A 23,895-nucleotide genomic window follows, 5' to 3' on the forward strand; every position below is an offset into this window, starting at 1 on the left:
AGAGTTAAGAGCATTACTAAAATTTTATAAATGTTTTGAAGCTCAGATTTCAAAATTTCCCAGAAACTGGGAAACTAGAGAAGCAAATGAACAACTTACATCAAGCTGTCTCAAAAGAAATAAATTGAACAGCATAAAAGCAAACAAATTAGTACTAGCTAAAGTATTTCCAGACCCCCTCACTCCTGTATTCATTTCAGTAGCATTTCATTTAAATTGAGGCATACATATCTGCAAAGTTTAAGCTCCAATCCTTCAAACAATTTCCCATATCCAAAGTTCACTCCCTTATATAATGCTATTGATGCAACTACACATATGAACAGAGTTAAGCACATACAAAGAACTAAGGCTAAAGCAAGTAATATAGAAATTAACTAAGGAATTCATTGTATCATTCACAATATTGTTTTTTAAAGTTGAGGACAGCTAAGAAGATATCAAATCTTGAGAAATCATTAGCTGAATTACCAGGAGAGGAGGAGAAATAAGGTAATGGTCCCAGCAACTACCCCATGAAAGTCTAACTTCTGTACCTATTAAATAATCAAATCAATGCTATGAAGAAAAAAATAATAAACATTCCTGCAATAACTTAATATTCATGACAACCACACTATTTTCTCACCATTTGATGAGTCTTCCTCAGTTCAAGGCTGATGTTCATGGGTGCTGTGGAGAAGATCACTTGGCAACTGCTCTGCTGTAATTAATCCATGAATAAAGAATGGGCTTCAGTTTTCACAGATACCAAACCAACACTTTTCACAACCATTAAATCCACAAAAATATCAAAACATTTAAAAGTTATAGTTAGGCCATTTTACCAAAACTTTACAGTGAAACCTAAGTTTAATAACAAATCTTTCTTAAATCTTCAGGGATATGTTCATTATTACAAGTGAGGCCTACAAGTATATTAAGAGTCAGTATTTTAAGATTTGAATGAAATATAATAAATCCAGCCTTTCAGTTACACCATTAGTCTTTATGCTACACTGAGCATTTTAGAGGCTGAAAAAAAAAATATTGGGGCAGTTGGCTACTGGAAATATCAGGAGATAATCTACAATACAAAAAAAAAAAAAAAAAAAAGCTATGGGTTTAAATTATTTTTTTGTTTGTTTTCTTTCATCTGGAAGTTTATAGGATATCTAATAAAGTAGATGCAAGTCCTAAGCCAGCTCCTACTTCTTGCAGTCCTTACTAATTTCAAAAGCACCCCTAGATCAGGTCTATACTGCCAAATTCAGAGCTCTGTTTCCACTGTACAGTAGTAAATGTTGTCCATTTCACGCCTTTCTGGAAGCAACCTCTATCATTGCTAGCAGACTGAAATTGCAAAAGTAATGAATTCCAAATCCTCTATTTGTCAGGGTAAATCAGAGACTGAATGGCTACACAAGGGAGTAGAAAACTCATACATAAAAGAGGATGTTCAACTACAGTTACTAGGTTATTAAACTGAAACTTTATACTTTGACTGATAACAAATTTACATAAGATGTCTGAAGGAAGGCTGAGATGAGTAACAGGGATCCAGAGGGCTGCACAAGCATCAGGGGCAAAGGACTTGAATTAGGAAAATAAATAGAAAAAGATTTGGTATTGCCATTGGCTGTATGTCCATATGCCATACAAACACAGAATACCAAAATACTGTGTAGATGTGCAACTACTGCAAATATCATTATTATAGCTACTACATGTGGGTAGTACACCTTGGTGCCCTCCAACTGGTCTACCTCACCTAGAAACTGGACCAGATGAATGTAATAGAGTAGCATGCAAGTACCCAGGCAAACCAAAGAATCTAAATAAAAAGTTACATGGTAATGACACGATGCCAGTTTTTCCTTACAAATTCCTTTAATCCTCATAGTTGTAAAATAAATCTTAGAAACACATAGCAATACGATTTGTAAAGTTATGTGTGCCTGAGTCAGAAGACAGCCTCCAGCTTTCTTATCATCATGACTAGCTACAGGCTTCTGTGACATTTTAGCAGATTAAGTACCTTACTTTGGTTTTGCCACCTCACAACCAGACCTAGCCAATTCACTATATCCAACCACGAAATCTGCTGCATATAGGAAACACCAAGTTCAGGAAGCTGGGCAGATGTCATCTCAGCAATGTGGCTCATTCTAAGTCACTGTCTTCCTCCAGTATTTTAAATTACAAATTCAGAGTCTCAAAAAAACCCAGGACCTAAGTGTCCTTAATTCCTAAAGAAATGCCTTTAGTCATTTAGAGACCAACTTGGCCTCTAAACTGGACCCAGTTGTCAACAGTATCCCTCTTCTGACATAGGAGAACTTGCACAACAAGGGGAAAAAAAGCTCTGATTTCTAGAGACAGAACTTTCTCAGGCTAGTGCAAGGCTATGGAATGCATGTGCCTAGGAGCTACAGGCCACCAGAAACCTAACTGCATTTTGCTTGAAGAACAAAACACATTACTTTGACCTTTCCTCACTAACACAAATACATAACATGTATATGGAAGTAAAGACTGATAAAATAAACTGAAAACATTCAACTGCACATGCTCCTTCCCCTGGCAACAAGAGAACAGAGAGTATGACAAATGCTGGTCATGTCACTCATTACAGTGTGAGGAGATTATCTGACAATATAATGACACTCCCTAAGGAGAATAATCTGTAAAAGAGGACAGGCACACAGGCACTACCAGAAGGTGTTCAAGTAGTGGTGTAATGAGAACTGCATGAGGAAAGGAGTCCATTGTAAAAGCTGCAGCTTAACCTTGTATTTGCCACCACTGCAGATAAGTCTTCCAACATTCTGATGAGCCCAAGTTGTTTGGAATGGAAATTTGATCTAAAGAACTGACATCACCTTTGGTGAGGTTCAAAGTCCTTTTTTCTCCCTTCTGCCCTCAGCTGCGTTCCTGCTGTGACTTTTTGGCTTCACTAGTCAGTGAGGAAACAAACTGATGATCCTCTCCCAGATGCTACAGCCAGAGAATGCAATACCCACCTCGTATTACATGCATTTTTAGACTATGGCAATTGCCTTTCTCACTTGTTCTGATATTCAGATAAATATTTAGCCATTCTGATCATTATTGCAACTGTGCACTATTTAACTTTATATATGACCAGAAGATGTAAATCAAGACTATTATATTAGCTTTATGTTTCATGGAGTCACAAGTAATAATAATATCACTGTTACTTTCTTAAACCTGAAATACAAGAGCATAATAATGAAGATAACTACCCAGTGCACTTACACATAATAATAATTTCAGTCTGTATAGAATCAGGGCCTATATGCATTAAGTATGGAAACTGAGAGCAAGTAATAGATATTAGGGGGTGTAAAAAATCCTCTTTCATTGCAAATCTTAATGAAACCTTAGGAATGACATCTGAAAAGACAATTGAGTGATTCATATAATACCATATCCTGTTAAATAGAATGCCATACTACCTTCTATAACTTATTCTTTGTATTACGGTCGGAAAAATGTGTGAAGAATAATAACTGGAATTATTTTTGGACAAAACTATGCATAATCTAAGTACAGAGAAGTGGTGTCAGCAACATAATAATTTTTCTATTTTTCTTTACTGTTTTCATTACTGTTTCTACTGCAAAGTCCTCTTTCCACAGACATGTAATCTTCAGAAAAAATATATTAGAATACACTTATTATCACTTCTCTTAGTTAGAAGGCACACTTTTTGAAAAATTCACTCATAGTGATTCTCAAAAAATAGAAGCACAAATGTAGATGCAGGCAAATAATATTTTCCCCTTTTTATCAGAAAGGCTTTACAAACTGAAGGTTTTCCATCTGGCCAATTTTCACTGATAACTTGGTTAAAAAATTACAAATCAGTTTCTTTAGCAATACCAAACTTCAAATCATGCTAATAATAATAGAAATGCATATGAGCTATGTGATTACTTACATGTTGCCTTGCACTACTTTTTCACTAAGGAGCTCCAGAATTGCACATTTTCTGAGTAGCAGCAGTTTCTGTAGCCATGATGGTCTAAGCTTTTTGAGGCCAAAAGCTTGCTGTTTTCAACTCTGTCAGTTGGCTTAAAAAAAAAAAAAAAAAAAAAAAAAAAAAAATTACCTCTCCCTTCAAAATTTGTTCTTCTTATATTTCTGTCAGTGTAGCTCTACAAGGGAGCAGTGGAATAATCAGAATTATTAGGCCCTGAGCCTGCTAACGTTTGTCTGCAAGTAGTCCAACCGAGTTTAAGAGGACCAGCTCACAGACGTGAAGATTTTGGAAGCCAGTGGGAACACAGCTCCCAAACTCTCTCATTATGTACTTTTGAAAATCTTCCCCAAAGTCATGGGAACAACAGCTTGCAGGTCCGAGGCCTCAGCTTTTGACTGCTTTCCTTTCCCTTTTTAAAAGCGTATCAGATTAAAAAAAAAAAAAAAAAAAAAAAAAAAAGAAAAAAAAGAAAAAAATCCAAACCAAAAAAACCAATCCACTGAAGTAAAAAAATCCCGAGGAGCCGCCCGCAGGGATGCGTCGGGTCTCTCTACAAAGGCAGGGTCCGCACGGCCCGCGGAGAGCTCACAGCAAAGAACCCCTCAGCAGTCAAAAGTCAAGTGCAGACGGGCGGTTCGGGCAGCGCTGATCCCGCCCGCCTTCCCTCCGCAGCTCCCGGCAGCCCGCACCCTCCATCTCGCTTTCCCCATCGGTGAAATGGGGAGAGGGGCACTAACTCAACCATCAGGTACCTTAGGCTCGGTCACAACTTGAGGCGGAGGCAGGGGGTTGCAACGTGAAAATGAAAGTTCACGTCCCCCCGTCCCTGTCTTCCCCGCCACCCCGGAGCTGCGAGCAGCCGAGGCGGGAGCGCTCTCCGAGCTGAACCTCGCTCCGTCAAGTTCCTCAGGGAGGTATTTTTTTTCGAATGACCGGCGTACGGCACTCCGGGCCCAATCTTGCCCCGAGATGCGCCCACACAGCACCGCTCCGCTTCACTCCGCCACAGGCTGTTCGCAGTCCCCGGGCGGGGGTGGAGAGGGCTGGTGGTAGTGTTCGGGGTGGGGGGTCGCCGGGCCACTGCCGCCGCGGCGCTCGGGAGCCCGGGCCGCTGCCGCGGAGCCGGTGCGGCGGAGCGCGTGAGGCGGCGGGAGGGGGAGGGGGAGCGGCGGCTGCCAGGGCGGGATCGGGCCCGGCGGGGGAGGGTGGCGGGGGGCTGCCTCGGCGCGATGTGGGCAAGCGCCGAGCGCTTCAAACCCTCCGGCTTTGGCGGGGTGCGCGGCTCGGAGATGGGGGGGGGGGGGAAACGGCGGGGCTGGGGGGGGGGGGGCGCTGCAACCTGAGCGCTGCGGGAGCCGCGGGGGTCCTCGGTAGCGCGGGGGGAGGCGTTCTTCATATTTTCCTCAGGTCCTTTGGCGCACATCCCCCTCCCCCCGCCGGCTTCCTTTCCCTACCTTCCCAAAACGCGCTGCACCCCCCCTTGTCCCCCCTCCCCGCCGCCTTTACCTTGACAAGTCCGCGGGGCCGGCAGCGGTCTCTCTCTATTTCCCTCTCCCTCTCTCTCTTTCCCCCACACATCTCTAACGCGCCACCTCTCCCCCACGGGCCGGGACTCTGGGTGACATTTCTCCCTCTCTCCCCCTCCTCCTCCTCTTCTTCCCCCCCCCCCCCCCCCCCTCCCCATTAGTGGCGGTTGGGTTGGTAGCGCGGGAGCGCGCGCTAGCGGGGAGGGCGTGGAGCGCGCGCTGGCTGCGAGCGGGGCGGGGGGAGGCGGTGGAGGGGGGGGGGGAGGATGGAGGCGGGTGGGGAAAAGGGGGGGTGTAGGGGGGGGGGGTTGAGAGGGGTGTAGGGGGAGGGGCGGCATTGACAGCGAGCGCCGTGTCCGTAGCGCTGCCTCAGCCCCAGCGGCTCTGCCCCTCTTCCCCCCCCCCCCAACCCGCGCTCCCCCCCCTCCCTCCCTTCTTCCCTCCCTCCCTCCCTTCCTTCCCGGCATGCCCCAGGGCAGCGGGGCTGGCTCTAACGAATTTGAATGAAGAGCCCTGCTCTTTCGGCGCCATTTTCGAGTGATGCCCGATCGCATCGCTGCCGCGGGGGAGCCGCCGCTCGCGGGGCCGCCCACTGCCCCGCCGGCTGCCGCCAAAAGTCACCTCCCTCCCCCTCTGCTCCCCCCTTCCTTCCCCTTGCCGCCGCTACCGCCGCCGTGCTTAGGAGCGGGTGCCGCCACCGGCATATATAGGCGGTAAGAGCCGGAGGGACCGGGCGCGGTTGGGGCAGAGGGAACTGGGCAGGCGGGTGGGAGCAGCCCCCGTTCGGAAAACGGGGGCAACCTGCACCCCGTCGCCGCTCGCCGTCGGAAAAAGTCGCTTCGGGAGCAGGTCGCCTTAGAAGCCCGTGGGGCAGCGGGCGGGAGGCTCCCGGAGGCGGCGGCAGTTCTCGCCGCTGGCTCCTGGGTGGATCTGTCACTCGCTTCCCTCAGCCTCAGAGGGTGGGAGCGGGCGGGAGCGGCTGCCTCCTCCGGCAGGTAACGCCGCTTCCCCGGGGCGGCGGCGGGCAGCATCTTTCCTAGGCGGGGATCCCGGGAGCCCCGCTTCCCACCCCCGGCGGCCCGCCCCGGGGGAGCGCGGCGCGGAGGCGGGCGGGGGGAGCTCGGAGCGGGCGGGAGGCGCGGGACAGCCGGAGCGGGGGGTCGCGCCGTGGCCCCGGTGTGCGCCCCGCTCTCCCGTGACATGACATGACAGTCTTTCCTCAGATCTCCCCCCTCCACTCCTGACCACCCCTAATCCCCCTGCGAATCCCTTCCTCCCGCCTTCTCCACCGCCTCTCCGCCGCGGAAATTTCGGGGCAGCGCTCGGGACACGGCGGCTCCTGCTTCCCAGCCCTGCAGCAGCAGCCAGGATGACTTCCCCACTTACATGCACATCTCCCTTTATCGCTCCCCCCCTTTCCCCCCGCCTCCTCCTTCCTCTCTCTCCCCGTGTTTTCGTAACCCGGATTAATGCCCCTTCGCTTCGCTCTTTCCCTCCCCCCTCCTTGCACCCCCTGCCCCCCCCTCCCCCCAAGAAAAAAGAAATTAAGAGGACAACCTTCTCTCTTTTGTTTCTTCGCTTCTTTCCTTTCCATGTTTGCAGATTAACTTCGCCGTTTAAGCGCTTTCTCCACCTCCCACTTAAGCGCTTAATTTCCCATGTCACGATATTGGAGCCGCCTCTAGCAGAAACCTGGGTGACGGTTGTGGTGCCACATGCTCTCACATTTATCATTTCTGTCCCTTTGGGTATTAACGAAGGACCAAAGTGCTGTTCATCGTGCATTGCATGGGGCTATTCCCCCCCCCCCCTCCCTCTTAGCGTTAAAACGCGAGTTTCCTTCCTGAACTAGAGGGGGGAAACATAATCCGAGGCCATTTGAATCGTGCCAGCTATTTGTAGGTGTTTTTCCTGTCCTCCCACACACCCCAAAACCGAGTAAATACCCTCCCCATAGATAGCCCAGCCTAATACTGTGATCAGAGCTGGCCATTCACCTCCTCTTCTCCGCCTACAAAATTCTCTGTCTCTGTCACCCGGGTCGCTATTTGTCATTGGCTTAGCTATTTTTTGGTGGCTGTTTCTATGTCATTTCTCGGTGGCCGGCAGCTCTCGGTCTCTCGTAGCTGTAGAAGCGCGATCGAGCTTACTCTGATAGGCGCCGAAATCGCTCTCTCCCAGTCGATCCGCCGAGCGATTCCCCCGCCGCGCACACAGAATATGTGACACGGTGCCTTTTCCTCCACGACGCCGTTTAACCCTCTCGGGGCTGGATTTGGCGTGGGCGCTGGCTTTTCGGAGTTGCGCGCACACACACACTCACTCACTCACTTACGCTCATACACACACACACAAGACATCTTTTTGTTGCAGCAGCTCCTGGGTGGGAGCGCGGGCAGGGATAACACCCTGCAGCGGGGTAGGGAGCTCCATAGCAGCGCGGTAAGCTCAGGCGCTGGCAGGCCAACAGGCTCCTTCCCAGCTACAATTTCTAGCGTTACTTTTTATTCCTCTTCCTACTTCCCTCTTTACTTTCGGTCGCCCGACTGTTTTTGGGTATGGTGTTTTCTGGGGGTTTTGGTTTTTTTCTATTTTTTTTTTTTTCCCTTTCTCTTTTTTTTTCTTTTCATTAGTTTTTATTATTATGTTTTCCCCGGAGGCAGGAAGGCGTATGGATATTTTTCCCGATGCCGTGTGATCGGCGGGCTCTCGGGGCTGCCGTCGAGCTGCCTGGAGCGCAGGATGCGCAGCGAAGGGCAGCATCGGGCCCCCCTTGAAGGCGCCCGTTCCGCAGAGACTGGACCGGCTGCTGCCCCCCCTGGTTGCCTGCGGGGACGCGGGCCTGGGAGGTTGGACCGGGTCACAGCCTTTCCCCGCTCCTCTCTCTCTCCCCCACCCCCCTCCTTCCCACCTCTCTCTTCCCCCCACCCCCCCTCTCCGCACATCCCTCCGCGGCGTTCAAAGCCAGAACCGGCCGCCTTGCGCTTAGCACCCTCGCCACCGAAAATAACGAGTTAACCGAGGAACGTAGGAGGGACGTAGAGAAGAGTTGGGGTACAGAAGTGCTGTACAAAAGATTTCTGTGTACATGGCAGACAGCGTGTAGTCTTAAAGTGAAATGCAAAACTTAGCGTTTCCAGCATGGCAACTGGATTGTGATTCAAGGTATTTTCTGTGTAGCGCAGAAATAACAGTACTTGAAGGAGGGAGGTTTTTCTGCCTCGATTCGTTAGTTTCCTTGGATTCTTTTAATCCAGTACACGAGTTAGACTTTTTCAGTCCTTTTTTTCTGTGAATAGCTGCTTCATTTGTCTCTGCAGTTTGTACCTTTATGCCCTGAGAGGTAGAAAATTCAATTAAATCTCTGAAATTATGATACTAGCCAGAGCCTATTGAAAATTAGCACTTATTTCTTTAGATTTGCACCATTACTTCCAGAGTGTTTTCAGAAACGTTTTTAGCAGTATGGGAATGTGCACAGAACTGTTTCATTGTAGATGTGCATACTTCGAAATACCAGGATTTGAAGAGATTTACACTGTTCAGCAGTGGAAGTGCACTCACAGACACTGACTTTCACTTTCAAGGAAATAACTGTCCTGACTCAGAGCTCATTTGGGAAAAAAAACCCCTGTAATTCAGTATTGTACAGGTGCGTATGCATTTTTTCCCACTATTCGGCAGTCATGTTCAACAGCATGAAATTTGTACTTATTTTTCATTTTAAATTAAAGCTGTGCTTAGCACATATTTGACTGCATAGAACTACTGTTCTTTTCAGCATTTTTATTTCTCAGCTGCACCATTCCCATATTTTACAATTACATAAAGGTGGGTGTGGCTAAAATGAAAGCAGTAAGCAATCTAATATCAATATATAGTGTATGTTAAGTAGGTTTTCCTTTCTTATATTTGATGTAGTCCTTATTTTGAGATATTTGGGGGTAAAAAAAGAAACGTAGCTTAAATAGACCCTTGTAGAACTGCTTGCATTTTTCACCTTAGTTAAAATGTCAAACATTAACTGCGATTACTTGGCTCTGGAAAAGTTACATTCAGGGGAAATATCAAATTAAATTAAAGATATAAACATATATATTTATATTATATAAATAAGTTAAAGGTAGAGTTCTAAGTTTAATAGAATATTGCTTAAGTATACTGTGTGGCATAGGGTGTAATTAAAAAAATTTTTTTTTTCTTTTAATTTTAATCCTTTATCTTGAGTCTTAGGGAAAACATCCAAGTAAGTTTCAATTGTCTTTGGGGATTTTTTTAGGGGATTTTTTTTTAAATTTTTTTTCCTTTTTTTTTTTGGCTCTTCGGTGGTTTTTTGTGTGTTTTGGGTAGGGTTTTTTTGGGGGGGGTTTATTTATTTATTTATTTATTTAAATCCAGTAAGTTGTACTGAAAGTTTCCAAGAGGTATCCTTTCATTTTCTGGATATAAGTCTACTCAAGTCTGGAGTAACTCTGAGATTTTTGAATTTTCAGAAGTAACAGTAATTTTAAAGTGTGACTATATATCTATGTGACTTTTTCATGTGGTAAGGTAGTATTAGGGAGCTTATTGTAGTAACATCTTAAAGGCAGGCTGTATATAGGATAGCAAGGTGTGTCATGGAGTTCTTTTTTCCGTTTGGCTGGTTGTTTGGTTTGTTTCTGGAATTCTGAATTTCTTTTCTATCCAAAATGTCGTGTCAGGGAAGGAACTTTACTGCTAAATTGTAGTCTTTATTTCCATCATTATCTTTATGACTAATAGGCCAGGTTTTGCAGTGGAATACAACTGGAACTGCATACTCACTACCTACCTATGTACACTATGCCTGTGAACACTGTAGGCAAGGTGTACATCTCACTCATCTTGAGTGTCAGAAGCCACCCTAACAGGTGTATCAGTGCTTTTCTGTAACACTTTTACATATCTACAAGCACCCGACCTTTCTTTACATAAAAAGTAGCCACGTAACAGCATTTCTTTTATAGTATCTTACTGGTTTTTTGTTATTTGCATTGGGAAGCAATTAGCTACTGAATACATAAGGGAGAGCTGAGCAGCTTATCACTATAGTCTACAAATATGCTGCAGGTATTTTGTTTTGTAGTCATCCACCCACACCCAAGGCCCATTGCGAGTCATTCCAGTAATTTACACTCATTACAGACTGCCAAAGGACAGCATCTTGGGTTAGTTTTAACTGTCTGTGAAGCAAGTGGGGAATGAAATTGTTGACTTTTGTGTACAAACAGAAAAATATTTTAATGATAAAGGGTGTTGTTGGGGTTTTTTTTTTAGTTTTAAAAACTTCATGTACAGCACTGTGTGTTCTCCACAGATTTTTTTTTTTTTTTAAACATCTGTATTACTAGATGACTTAACATCTAACACTGCAACCCGATCTCAAAAATTGTCATTTTTTCTATTAATACTTGGAAAATTTTATTTTAACAGGCTGCCCAAATTACTCCTGTACATAGTCCTCAGTGACTCTTGTCACAGCCATCCTATTTTATTGATTTATTGTTAAAATTGAATTAATAAGGTATTTTAAAGATGGAAAAAAATATATTATATGCCCCAGAGATACAAAGGGCACATCAGGCACAGTGGAGATGTGTAGCTGCAGATTTCCAGTAACTTTTTTACTCCGAGAAAAAGTTGTTTTGTAATATTATTTTTGGTTTGTGCATTATTGGCAGGAGTTGCATAGGATTTTTAGGTAACTGATGTGTTAATACATAACCAGCTAGATAAATTAGGCTTCAGAAGGCATCTATTGAAAACTAGCTTGATTTTGGATGCTGGACAATTTCAGAAATAGTTAGATTAACCTAGGTATAAAAATTTCTGCCCATGTTTAATAGGGTGTAAGGCAATGTCTGTACTGATTATTTTTTTAACCCTTTATGTGAGTTTTTTTTCAACACTCCAATTGTAATAAGAAAACTCTGGGCTGTATTTGTTCTCTGGACAGTTGATAGTACCACAACTGAGGAATAGTTTTGGTCTGAGCTTCGTCTGGTTTGTGTGCACTCCAGCAGGCTTGCATCAGTATTAGAGCAGGGCAGCAGAACTTCAGCTCTAGTACAGCTAACATTTTTTTTTTTTAGTTTAATATTTCTATCTAATAATAGTGTATAATTTAAGAAAAAGGTTCTCTTTGCAGATTATGCAAAGTTTTATAACTTTATTTAATTCCAAACACTTTTCAGTATCTCGGTATGGAACAGTTGCTGGTGTGTAAGGGTGTCCCCACACACGTTCATTACCACATACACACAGCAGTAGAAAATGTAACTTACGTACATTTAGCTTTTGTTTTGTTAAAAGTTTCCCAGTATGTCTTCTAGAACTGAAAATTATATTCCTATGTAGCTCAAAACTGAAAAATAGCAGTGACTTTCAGTAATTGTTATTAATATTAGAAATAGCCCCCCCCGCCGTGACTAGTTAGTTTTCAGAACCTGCAATGAGTGTATCTGCATTATATATATTATTAGTAAACTTTCCTATATCAAGTCTAGTTGCAGCTAATTATTTTATGTAGCGTGAACTAAAATTCTGTTGAAGATTTGATCTGAAGAGAAAAAAAATTACACATCGAATAGGGCTTAAGCTTGTATTTTCATTTTAAATGGTTTTATGTAAGTCCAGTTTCAGTATCATCTTTAAGTATGTTAAATCTCAATATAAGCCTGGGAGGGGAGGATTTCCAGAAGAACTTCAATGTTTCTGGTTTATGAACAGAAACTTTTTTTTTTAAAGTGAAATCAAGGATGTGTGGAATACATGAAAATAAATGCACATTCTTTTTTCTTGTTAAAGCAGGGTTCTTAATATAGGTCCATAGCTGTGAGGTTTTTTGGTTTTGGTTTTTTTATATAATTTTCTGGAATACACTTTAAAAATAAATAACAAATTTGTGTAAATATTTGTAAACAGGTGACCTGATCGAGGTATCTGCTACTCATTTATTAGGCATAGGGTGTGTCCTGTCATGGTATCTACATTGAAGAAGTAAAAATAAATCTTAAGAACTTAGCTGTGTGAATGCATTGTTTCCTTTAGTAGATATTTTACTATAGGTACTATCAAACTATGTTTTTTTTCTTACAACATGTTCTTACTACATGGCTAGTTACTCTCATAGCTTCTCTTTTTTCTTTTTTCTTTTTTTTTTTTTTTTTCTTTTTTTTTTTTCTTTTTTTTCCTTTTTTCTTCTTTTTTTTCTTTCTCTTTTTTTTTCTTTTTTTAAGTTTTAAAGTTTTCTTTCATCTCTGAGGGTATTACATGCCTGTAATATTTCCAATAGATCTTTTAAAGTAGCTAATATTTGTAGACTGCATTTTAATAAAGGTAATAATGGTATTATCCTGAACAGGAGAAAAAAAAATATGCTCTTTAAAGAATAACACAATCAATTAAATACTTAATAGTCAATAACATATTTTAGGAAATATGACATTACTAGTCAAACATCCATTAAGTAGTTTATTCTTACCTCTTTACTTGTTTGATAGTGGAGGGAGAGATTATGGGTGGTGGAAAGCAGAACAACCCTTTTCCCCCTCTCCCCCCCCCCCTTTTTTTTTTTTTTTATTTTTCTTCCTCTTACTTTCATCTGAAAATGCTTCAGGAAGAATGAAAGCAAGAAACATTCTAATCTGATTTGTTTCAGGAGGCTTCTGATAATAGAGGCATATCACAGGTGTTCCTAATCAAGTCAGCTTGGCAAAAAAAAAAAAAAAAAAGTATTTTTAAAATTAGGATTTCCTGTAACATAGACAATGCAAGGGTCAAGCCGATGACCTACATCTATGTTTGGGGATCAACCATGAAACTGTGGGTGTTGGAAATATGTTATAATACATGACATTTTTATTGCAGGTTTTGACCTTTCAATAGAGAGCTGATTTTGGAGAACGGCTTACTCCTGTGATTGAAAAACTCTCTGAAGGTTGATGGAGCATGAGCATGGTATATATTATATTAACATTTCTCTTATTACTTTTGTTCTTTGTTTTAAAAAAAAAATGTATACATTAGTGTAACTTACTGAGATTATTCAAAGTTGGCCAGTTCTGCTGGCTTTGTTAGAGAATTTTTTATTTGTTAAAATAATTCTTCTTTACACTCCTTCTCTAAAATTATAAAAGGCTAAGTAAAAGTATTTGCACAGGCTTGCTCAGAAGAAAATGAAATGGCCAAAAATAGGTATAAAAAGCTGAGTTTGCAACAGCCTTGGTCATTAGAGCAATATAAATTCTCCATATAGTATTGGTCTCATATTCTTGTTTTGGGAATTATTCCACCTGAAATGTTGCTAATCCAAAAGCCATGTATGGATAATATAGTGCTTCTCTTTAAATATATTTTTGTTGTTGTTGGGAGTGTGTGTTAAGTAATAGAATAGAGAACTAGATGTGTGCATTTTGATATATTGTGCTAAAAAAAATTTAAAGGCATTAAAGAATGACAAGTAAAGAAGCTAAAAAAGGAAAAAATGTTTTTCAGAACCCTCTAACTCTACCAGAATAGTCAGAAATTTTATTTTTATCTGTTTGATGATAAATAGACATTATACAGTAAACAGTGAACATGTAACAGTAATTAATATGGACTATGCTACACTCATATTGCAAGTCCTGCTTTGCACTAGAAGTACTAATTTGGCTGAAACTGAGAAATCCATTCAAAGTAATCATAACCTATCTACTTGTATATGAATAATCTTAACTAACCATTTACATAAACAATTGAAATTAAAGTAGTTTCTGCTCTTGCATTGGGTAAATTTGTTTAAATACTAAATGGAGTAGTAAAAACTGCAAGACTCTATCTTCAGCAAAATATATTACAGTACAACAGATTTTATGAACATGTCGTGACTTTAGCAATTCCAGCTTTCAGCTGGAATCCACTTTTTATCCTTAATCAAATCTGTCTGTCTTCAAGAGCACTTTTTTTTTTTTTGTAGGAAGTAATTGTACCATAAAGTAAGAGAAGTTTTAAAAACCTAAATTTCACGTTACCCCAATAACTGCTAATTCATACCAAGCAAATCCTGTGAGGTGTAAATTTCATATTTCCTCATTGTTGTAGCTACTGGCTAGTGTAACTGAAAAATTGCTGACTTTTGCCAACAATATACCTCTTGTTATAGAAGCACTTGAGGCAGACATGTTCTGAATGTATTTTTGATATAGTGCTGTGATTTTAGGGTAGTTAAGACCTCTTATGGAAAATTATCAGTTGAGAAACATCTTTGAATACAGAAAATATAGGAAGTGAAATATAACTTCATATAAGCTTTGCAATTTGTAATTAGTGAGTAGGTAATTCTTTATTTTTTAATCCCTTCTTTCTTTCTGTGATTAAGTCACAGTTCAAGTCTTTTTATTAATGGTGTAACATTGTTTGGGTACACATGGCTTAATAATATGCTTCCAAATAAATAAGTATTTTGCAGTCTGTCCAGAAACTGCTCTGAAAGTATTGCATGTCTGGCTTTTTTTTCTCCCTTTTTTCTTCTAGTTCTGTTAGGAATATGAGGATTTCATAGAACAGTTTTTTTTTTTTTTTTTTTCCTCCCCCCCCTCTCTCTGTACAAAAGCAATTACATTCTTGTTAATGAAAATCAGGATTATATTGCAAGGCAAAGGTATCTAAGGCTCCCTTGTAGTGTTCCTTGGGTTTGACACAGGTTCAGAGTATTTCTCATAGATTGTTACTCAGCAAAATAATATGGTTTCTGGTTCAAAACTGTAAATCAAGGATTTTAAATATAGAGCCTAATCCTGCAACTTTTAAAATACACAAGTAGTTCTAATGATTCACTATCATAAATAAGGATTTGCAGAATCATGTTCACTTTAGATGCAAACTTTGTTTCCTTTCAGGAATAAAAATACTGAAATATTTTGAACTTTGAGGCAAGTTTAAATAGTTTTTGTAAAGTCAAAAGAGAAGAGTTTTGCAGTAATGCAGTAATTGAGACTTAATAATTTACAAGCTCAAATATCTTGCAAGAGTGCTGCAGTTGTCAGTTATCATTAGAATTCACTTTCTAAGTGTTGATTGGCTCTAGAACATTTTTATGCTGTTTTAATGCATATTATTATTCTTTTTTTTCTGGAACTGTTAAGTATTTGGGAGTCAGCATGGCTGTTTCATGACCCAAAGAGGAGGTGCAACTTACAAGAGAGATGTGGAGTGTTTTGGGTTTTATTTTCTTACTCCTTGCTTCTGCTATCGCAGTTCTTAATTAGCAAAACTACCATTTATTTTGTTGGAAGTTGAGCCTGAAATAAGGGCTGCAGTGTGGGCCCCTTAAAAGTTGATGGTGTGGCTATTACAAATTGTACACTCCACTTTGTAACTGTTTTGCAATATCTAATTGTATGAGGCTGAAAAGATAAAAATGTTCTGGCTTCTTCTCTTAAGTGCTTCTGGTGTGACTTTTCGTGGCCACTTCTACGATTCACACTACAGGTGCACACTTGAGGCTCTACACATCTTATTGTCTGAATCATAATTTTAAAGCTGACAATGCATGTTTATTGCTCCTCTAAAAAAACTTGCAGACTATTTTGTCAGCTCACCTCTGCTCTCTTTAAGAATGTCTCTCTCTTTTTTGAAGGCAAGTTAAATACTTTTCCTGAAAGAGATAATGTAGCTATAAATGCAATCCATGCCTAGTTATTAGAACACTTGTAAAATCAGCCATTGTTTGAAACCTTGTGATATCTCAGGCATGGCTGGTTTAAGTTTTGAAATCTGAAGCAACTGAATTCTCTGGATTTTGTTAGTTTAAACTAGATCCAGGCCTGACATGATTTTAAATGGAGTTTTGTATACTATTAGATTTAAATAGACATTAACTTTTATTATTAGATTAGGCCTTTAATGAAACATGTATATAGGAAGTATTTAAGACTGGTATGCTTTCACCTCATTTTTCCTTGTCTGTTGATAAAACAGTCTTACAAGGCAATAGGGAAAGAAAAGTAAGAAACAAATTCTTCAGGAAAAATAGTTGAAACATTCTAATTGAGGTATTCTTATGGCTTATTCCTCTGACTCAAACACAAATACATTAAAAAGTGCACCACCTTACTTTAATTATTTTTATTTTTACATATTTATTTCAACAAAAACCTAACTAGAAATTTAGATAAACACATACATTTAAGCTCTGAGTGGGGGGAATGAGAAAAGTATTCAGGGTTCTTAAACTTTTAACTACTGTATTGCAGGCACATTAATCCACCTTGGTTTAGCCTGCTATTCACACACTGACATGAAAAAGGGCATGTATGAAGATTCAATTGCTATTTGCTTGAATAATACACTTTCTCTAGCTTTGCTAGTTTTCAGTTTATTTTAAATCCATGCTTATTCACAGTAAATTTCTTTATAAATTTGGGGCAGGATGATTTGATTTTTTATTTTTTTATTTTATTTTATTTTTTTTTTAATTTTTTTTTCCTTTACGTATTCTAATTTTTACAGCAATCTTTTGAGAAAGTTAGTGCTTTTTTTGTGAAGTATACTAATAAGATATTCTATTCAAAGCAAGAAATGAGCAATATATATATTTTAAGTTTGCAGAGTAGTTAAAAATCTTAGTAATGTGCACAGATCTGTGTACACCTTTCCATTAACCCACTAAATTCTAAGAGCTTGCTTTTTACTCCCTGTGAGTGTCCCATGGTCGCTTTTTTTTTTCCTTTGTGGGTTTTATTGTATTTTTTCTTTTAAGCCTTGGGGCCAAATACTTTTAGTATCTTATCCACCCAGTTTTTAGCTGAGTTGAGGAGTGATTTTTTTTTTTTTTTTTTTTTTTTTTTTTTTAATTCCATCTCCCCATGAGGAGATGGGGAGGAAATGGATTTAACTGTTACTATTGAAATGGAGTTTCAGTAAGATAATAAGTTAAACATTTTGAAAGTATTGTAATTATGAACATGATTACAATTTTCCCAGCTCTACCTGATAATTTTCTACCTCAGAATAGATGTAGCCAAATATAAGTCACTTTTAGATTTGGACAATAATTCCAATGGACCTAGTAAATCAAAACATTTGCTTTAGAATTTACATATTCTTTTGGAGCAAAATTTTCTCTTGGGAGAATAGGTAGATACTGTGGTCTTGGGTGCATTATCACATCAGTCATTCTGAAAACACTTTGCTTCCTACCATTACAAGCTAGTCCATATTTTAGTCAAGATCAAGTATTAGAAAAGGAGGATGCTCCATCTGTTGTGAAACGTTGTAATGGCTCTTACAAGAAAGTCTATCTCTAAATCAGAATACATATTCAAAAGTCTGTTGCAGAACAGAGTTCTCTGTTGATACTGTCACACTTCTGTCAGTATCTTTCACAGGCAAACCCCATTCCTTCTTAAAAAAATTGTTACCTTATCAAGGAGTACTAGTTAACCTGTCCCCACGCTCCCCAAAACCAAGATATTTTTTCCAGGTTTTCAGGAGAAAGAGAATGATGCTTCTGATGCCAAGCCACAGGAGTTATACAAGCAGCAATCAAATGTGTATTTTTCTTTATCTGTTTCATCACCCATCTCTAACAAGATGTTTCAGTTCTCAGGCAGAATGGGTATTGGTTAGGGATTGTAGTTTTGTATGACCAGAGTATTTTTTGTATTTTTTTTAAATAAAAGGTCATATATATATATATATATATATGTGTGTGTGTATATATATATAATTAAAGATGAGCATGTGGAAATCTGTAGCCTGTATGATATGCAAGTGTTACTAATGTATTCTCCATACTTCTTTTAGTCCTAAATTCATGTCTTTTCTAACCAAGAGTAGATAACATGGTTTGAAATAAACTCACAGAAAAGTGGTTGCACTTTTCTTTCTGGAATTACCAGGTTCAAAATCTGGATCTTCATTTGCATGGTGCCTGTTTTGCATCCAGGTCTAGAGTGTAACTAGGAGACTCTTGAATTAGCAGTAACAGAATAATTCCTTCCAGGGTATTACTACTGCTAGACTGGGTTCTGTTTTTATACCAGCAACTCTTCAATTTTCATTAAAGTTTTGATCTCAGCTGTGTCACTGTAATTACAGTGAATTTGACTGGGAATACTGAGTGTTGCAGAATCAGTATTTTTGTGAAACTGCATAAGACAGTAAAGGAAATGTAAAATACAAGAATGTTCCTAAGTTATCTCTTAAACTTACTGTCCTTGATTTCTTCATTTTGCAATTTAGATACATGGAATTCTTCTTGCTTTTTTGGTATGTGATACTGAATTTTTCAACCTTGCAGTCGTCTGACTTGAAAATGATCATTGGAAATGCTGTTCAAGGTGGTTTTTGTTTGTTTGTTTGTTTTTATTTTTAGATTAATATAACTTATGTTGCTGACCCACTTTCCATTATGTAAAAACCTGAACAGAATTTGTCATTGAGGTAGGAATTCATGAAGCCTGACACTAGAGGGCAATTCAAAGCAGCAGCTTACCCCAGAACAGTTGTGGGTGCTTGTGGCCCTGTGTTTAAAAAGAGGGAGCCTATGGAGCCTTTCCCAGGTTCTCCTGCAGGCAAAAGCTTGTCTTTGTGATTACCTTCCTAAATCATTTCTTTAACTTGCTTTTCATATCCTTGAGTGCTCCAGTGAATGAGGAGGAAGTTAAGCCAGTTCTAATGCTGCTCTGAGTTAGAAGCTAAGAAACATCTTCCAGAGGTGTCTTGTCACTGTCAGAAGGCATAACTTACTCAGTGGTGAGTTTTGTTTGTTTTGTTTTTATTTTGATCTCATGTGCTAAGTTGAGCCCTTTGAAAGATAGGGGGATTTGGGAGGTAAGGAAAACTGAAACTTAAAATATTTTAAGTATAAGGGAAAATGAAATTTGTGGTCAGTAAAATATATGCATACAAACTTCCTACAAAATACTGCAAAATTAATGCAAATTAATAGACAGTATAAATAATTCATCTCCTTAAAAAAACCCACCACCAAACCACTCCACAAAACAGGCCAAGGCATCAGACAGGGACTTTGTGTCCTTAATTTTATCAAGGAAAATACAGTATCTCATGTAAAAAAAATCTGGTTGAAGCAAGATGAGCAATTAGGTGTTGTATGTAATATCTAAATGAGGATGAGAGATCATCTGTGTCTATTGGGCACAATTAAACAATTTGTATAGCAGTGCATTACATAATAAATTACAGTTTTCACAGTTGTAGTGTTCACACAGATTTACAGAACGTCCTGAATGCTTGTAAATAATAACCTGTAATGTTGATGTCATGATTTTTGAAAAGCACTCAAGAATTCTTATTTTAGCAATGCAGATTCTCTCCATTTTTTTAAATGTATGGACCTAGCCACGTAGGCTTGTGTCACAGTACAGATTTCAACGTGAGGGCATTTTAAGTGTGTGTGTTGATACCTATCTCTCTATCTAATTTTATATTCATATAAACCATATATTATTATATATTTTATGTACCTAAATATTTTTAAACCCCTAAGATTAAAATGGCATGATACTCTAGCACTCTGTACCAGTTTTTCAAGTAATATGATCTTTGCATTCTTTTGAACAACTTACTGTAAACGCCTAAAATTATTCCTGCCTATTTAACTGCTCTCAAGTTTATCTTTATAAAGAATATTTACTTACAGTCACTCTGGCAGTGCCACAAATCAATAGAAATACTGCAATGCCTTGTTACAGTAAACATCTACACCTGTTTTCTGCAGGTCCACTCAGCAGCTCCAGTGCAATTTGAAAATGTGTAATCTGCTGGCAGTGATGTGCCCAACCTTAATCGGTGCTGGAGACTTTGGAGGAGAGATTGTGACATTACACAGTGATGTCCAACAATGACTGGCCCTGATGAATCTGTGAAAGAAGAAAATAGTTCTCTTGCTTCTTAATTTGCAAAATGCACAAAAGAAAAAAAAATAATGGAGCATGTGGAATTTAACCCACTGAAGTTGTTAGTTCCTCTGGGTTTTAGGGGATGATTTTGGGTTGGGGGTGTAGCTGAGGAATTGGTTGATAATGATGTACAGTGATAAAGAAGTCTTAATCACACACATGAACTCCTCGTTTAGAAACATGGATATTTAAACTAAATCCATCTGAATACTCAAGTGCTTAAACCAAGCATACTTGTAAGCTTTTAAGGAACTGCATCTTTTTTCTTGCAGGTAAGACACTACTAATTTAAGAATAAGCATTTTCATTAACATGACTAGTCTCGTTTGTTTTTTTTTTGTTTTTTTTTTCCTGTTACCAGTTCGATTTTTGGCCCTAAATCAAAGAATAAGTTCTTTTAAGTTACCATTAAGGCTGTCTTCAGAATTTTGTTTATTTGAACAAAGCAAGAACAAATGTGTAAGTACCAGGAATGTGCAGACTAGTAATGCAATATTAGTCTGTTTTATCTTTAAGCAGGTGGTTTCATGTAGCAGGCTGGAAGGGAGACTCTTTTTCTTCCCAGTTTTTGACAAAAAGATGACGCATATGACTCAGAATTAGAAGGGGAAATCTGCCAGTTTGCATCAGTTCCTTAACTTGTGGGCTGCTATTCACTGCAAGGAAAATCGGTGTGCTCAGACCAGTGCTTCTTGAGAGAGGAGGAATAATCATTTGCTTCAGAAAGTGTAGGATCATTGGAGTAGGCCTTTTGTAAGCTTGCTAGGCTTTACCAATAATAAGGTTGTTTTAATTGTATTACATTTTTAGGAAAAAACAACCGAACCAAACAAAACCCAAATCATGTTCTTAAATGCTAAATTTAATGTTTAAAATGAGAATCAGGCACACTATTGCTTAGTGCAGAATAAAAGCAAAGGAATCTGCATCCTTTTGAAAACATAAAAGTTCTGTTTTGCTGGCACTGAAACTCAAAAATCATTGTAGATCTCCACAGTCAAAAGGTAAGTGCTTTTATATTTTTTTAACCTAGTTCCATGTAACTGAATCTCCAATTCCAGCTTTCCAGTAAGTAGGTCTAAAAAAACCCCAAAATAAAAAAATCCTACATTGAGGGCAGAATATATCTATTTTGAATTGGAAAAATTATCTGAAGTGAGGAAGATTTGATTTTTAAAATGTCATGATTCAGACCTGCTAAAAAGAGACTGCACACCTTGTGATAATGTGGAATCTTTCATAAAGGACTTGGTTATAATGGAGAGAGACTTCTTGCAATATTGGTATTTTTTTTAAAAATACACTGTCAGCTAGTCTTTTATTGTAAAAAAAGTCAAATGCTAATTGTTCAGAGATTAGTGCCTTTTTGGTTTGCAGATATGTACTAGACAGTTTCATAGGGCTGAGAGAACTTTTTGGTTTTGGTTTTTTTTTTTCTAGTGTAGTTTCGGTATTGGATTATAAATCTTTTTCTTAATATATTAACTCCTAGTTAATTTGGCATGGTTTTACTTTAAGCTTGTTAGTGAAATATTGAAAATCTAGCTTAATATAAAGCTGTAAGAGGCACCTAGCATCCTTTTTGTTTCCTTTTTTTTTTCCTTTTATTCTTTTTCTTTTTTTTTTTTTTTTTTTTTTTTTTTTAATTCCTCCAGTGGATAAAGTTCCTTTGATTTGGCAGAACTCCTGTTGTTTTGAAAAAGCATATCTTAAGTGAAATTCACTTTCTAGCTGCAAAAATGAATTTCACTGCTTAGTAGTCTGTGTCAGCCTTAGAAAGCACCATTTTATTTTGCATGAGCTCTGTTCTGTGAGCAGTAGGTCTCGCTGATGGGGGGGGTGGCTTACCAACCCATAAAAGTCTTTGAAAAGGGAGTATACACAGCTGTGTGTTAGATGGTATCTCTTGTATGAATATTTCAGGGAGGAGTGGGGGGAAGATAAAGCAGCCTTCTGAGTTGCTGCTCCTGCATATTTCCTCAGCTACCACTGAATAAACAATAATTTAAGTAGATAATAGGACTAGGAATCTTCATTCCAGAGGTGTTAGGGACACTTGAAATTTCTGCTGAAGTGACTAATTAAATAATGAAGTTGTAGAAATACATCTGAATTTTGGAAAACTTAAAGGAATTAGTGGGAGGTGTTCCTCTGCTGTTAACTAGTGGATTCCCTTAACAGTTGAGCTGATTTCTTTTAGCAGTTCAGTCTCACCTTTTGTAAGTCATATAGTTGTCTGGTATTTAGAGAAGTCATGTAGGGATGATGTCAAGAAAAAGACAAATTTACTGTCTGAGCCAGGAGGCAGACTTACAAAAAGCAAGTTCTTTCAGGCCACGAAAAGTTCTTTGTTCTGTGTCCTTGGTCTTTCTGTGCTTTGACCCTTATTTTATAGCATTGTCACTCTGACCCTAAATCTTTGGAAGCAGACATGCAGCAAAGTGAGCTGTTTACAAGTGTGGCTGCATTCTCAGCTATGCTCCTGGTTTTTGTCTGTAGACATTACAGTTCCATACAGCGTTAAGATGGAACAAAATCAGAATTTAAGATTTGGGGGGTTGTGTAGTACAAGTGGTATTATTTACATACCAGGCCATATATATATGTGTGTGTGTATATATATATATATACATATATATATATTGCTATATTACTGTCTTGTGATTTATTATTTTTTACCAATTTCAGATAAGATAGCAACTAGGATGGCAGTCTGTTTAACACTGCCAAATGTATTTTCCACTTCCCCAGGAGTACTTTGGAAACTGATCATGTTCACAGACCACCAAGGTTCCTGCAAAATGCTACTTGGGTATTAAGTGTTCTGTTGAGGACAAGAAATGCTTTGCTGTACATTACAGAGTTAGATTTAAACAGCAATACCTGGATGGCTTGCTTTCAGAAAAGACAGAGTGCCAGCTTAGGAGAGCATAAAATTTTACATTAGGCCTGTGACTGCTTCCTGGACAGCAGGAATGAGCAATGAGAAATGAGCAATTCTTTTGAGAAATTTAGAAAAAGTTTTTAGGTTTTGGTTTTGTTTTTCCTTAAAGAAAACTAAATATTAATTAAAAGTAGTTAATGTTTTAATTTTTTTTTTTTTTTTTAATTTTTTTTTTAATTTTTTTTTAAGGATCTAATGTTATTCAAGAGGGGAGCATGCTTCCCTATCTTAATAACTTCCCATTATGTGGCAGGTTTGTATTGTGTGGATATTTATATTTGAAGAAGGATTGTTCCTTTTTTTATCTTCTACTTGCAATGATTAGGTGTATTTCAGGTTTTGTAAAACTGAACTCTAAATCTAGTATAATCTATTCTGGAGGTGATAGTGTGATAATATGAAGAAATGTTTACTGAAGACCTTGAAAAAAATATCTTCTTTTTTTAAATATATTTTTACATCTGAAAAGTTATGAAATTTTTTTTTTTAAATAGTAATATAAGAAACTGA

General features: G+C 39.0%; 2 long non-coding RNA genes across 16 annotated transcripts in view; one reads left to right on the forward strand and one right to left on the reverse strand.

Moving 5' to 3' along the window:
- LOC139793830 (uncharacterized) overlaps window positions 1-7,329 on the reverse strand; it is an 87,413-nt gene extending 80,084 nt beyond the window's left edge. For 5 of the 15 annotated variants that reach the window (XR_011724833.1, XR_011724832.1, XR_011724822.1 and 2 more), the window contains exons 1-3: window positions 5,492-5,652; window positions 3,944-4,076; window positions 629-703 (exon numbers count right to left, since the gene is read on the reverse strand). This is a non-coding gene — a long non-coding RNA (uncharacterized lncRNA). Of the gene's footprint in view, window positions 1-628; window positions 704-3,943; window positions 4,077-4,737; window positions 5,128-5,491; window positions 5,657-7,068 lie in introns of those variants that run through there. The other 10 variants (XR_011724823.1, XR_011724826.1, XR_011724824.1 and 7 more) reach the window with 5 other exon arrangements.
- LOC139793874 (uncharacterized) lies at window positions 5,894-20,492 on the forward strand. The gene is made up of 4 exons (XR_011724852.1): window positions 5,894-6,224; window positions 13,402-13,491; window positions 19,158-19,272; window positions 20,261-20,492. It is a non-coding gene; the product is annotated as an uncharacterized lncRNA (long non-coding RNA).
- The last annotated feature ends 3,403 nt before the right edge of the window (window positions 20,493-23,895 follow it).

Source organism: Heliangelus exortis, chromosome 1, assembly GCF_036169615.1.
Source record: "Heliangelus exortis chromosome 1, bHelExo1.hap1, whole genome shotgun sequence".
NCBI lineage: Eukaryota > Metazoa > Chordata > Aves > Apodiformes > Trochilidae > Heliangelus > Heliangelus exortis.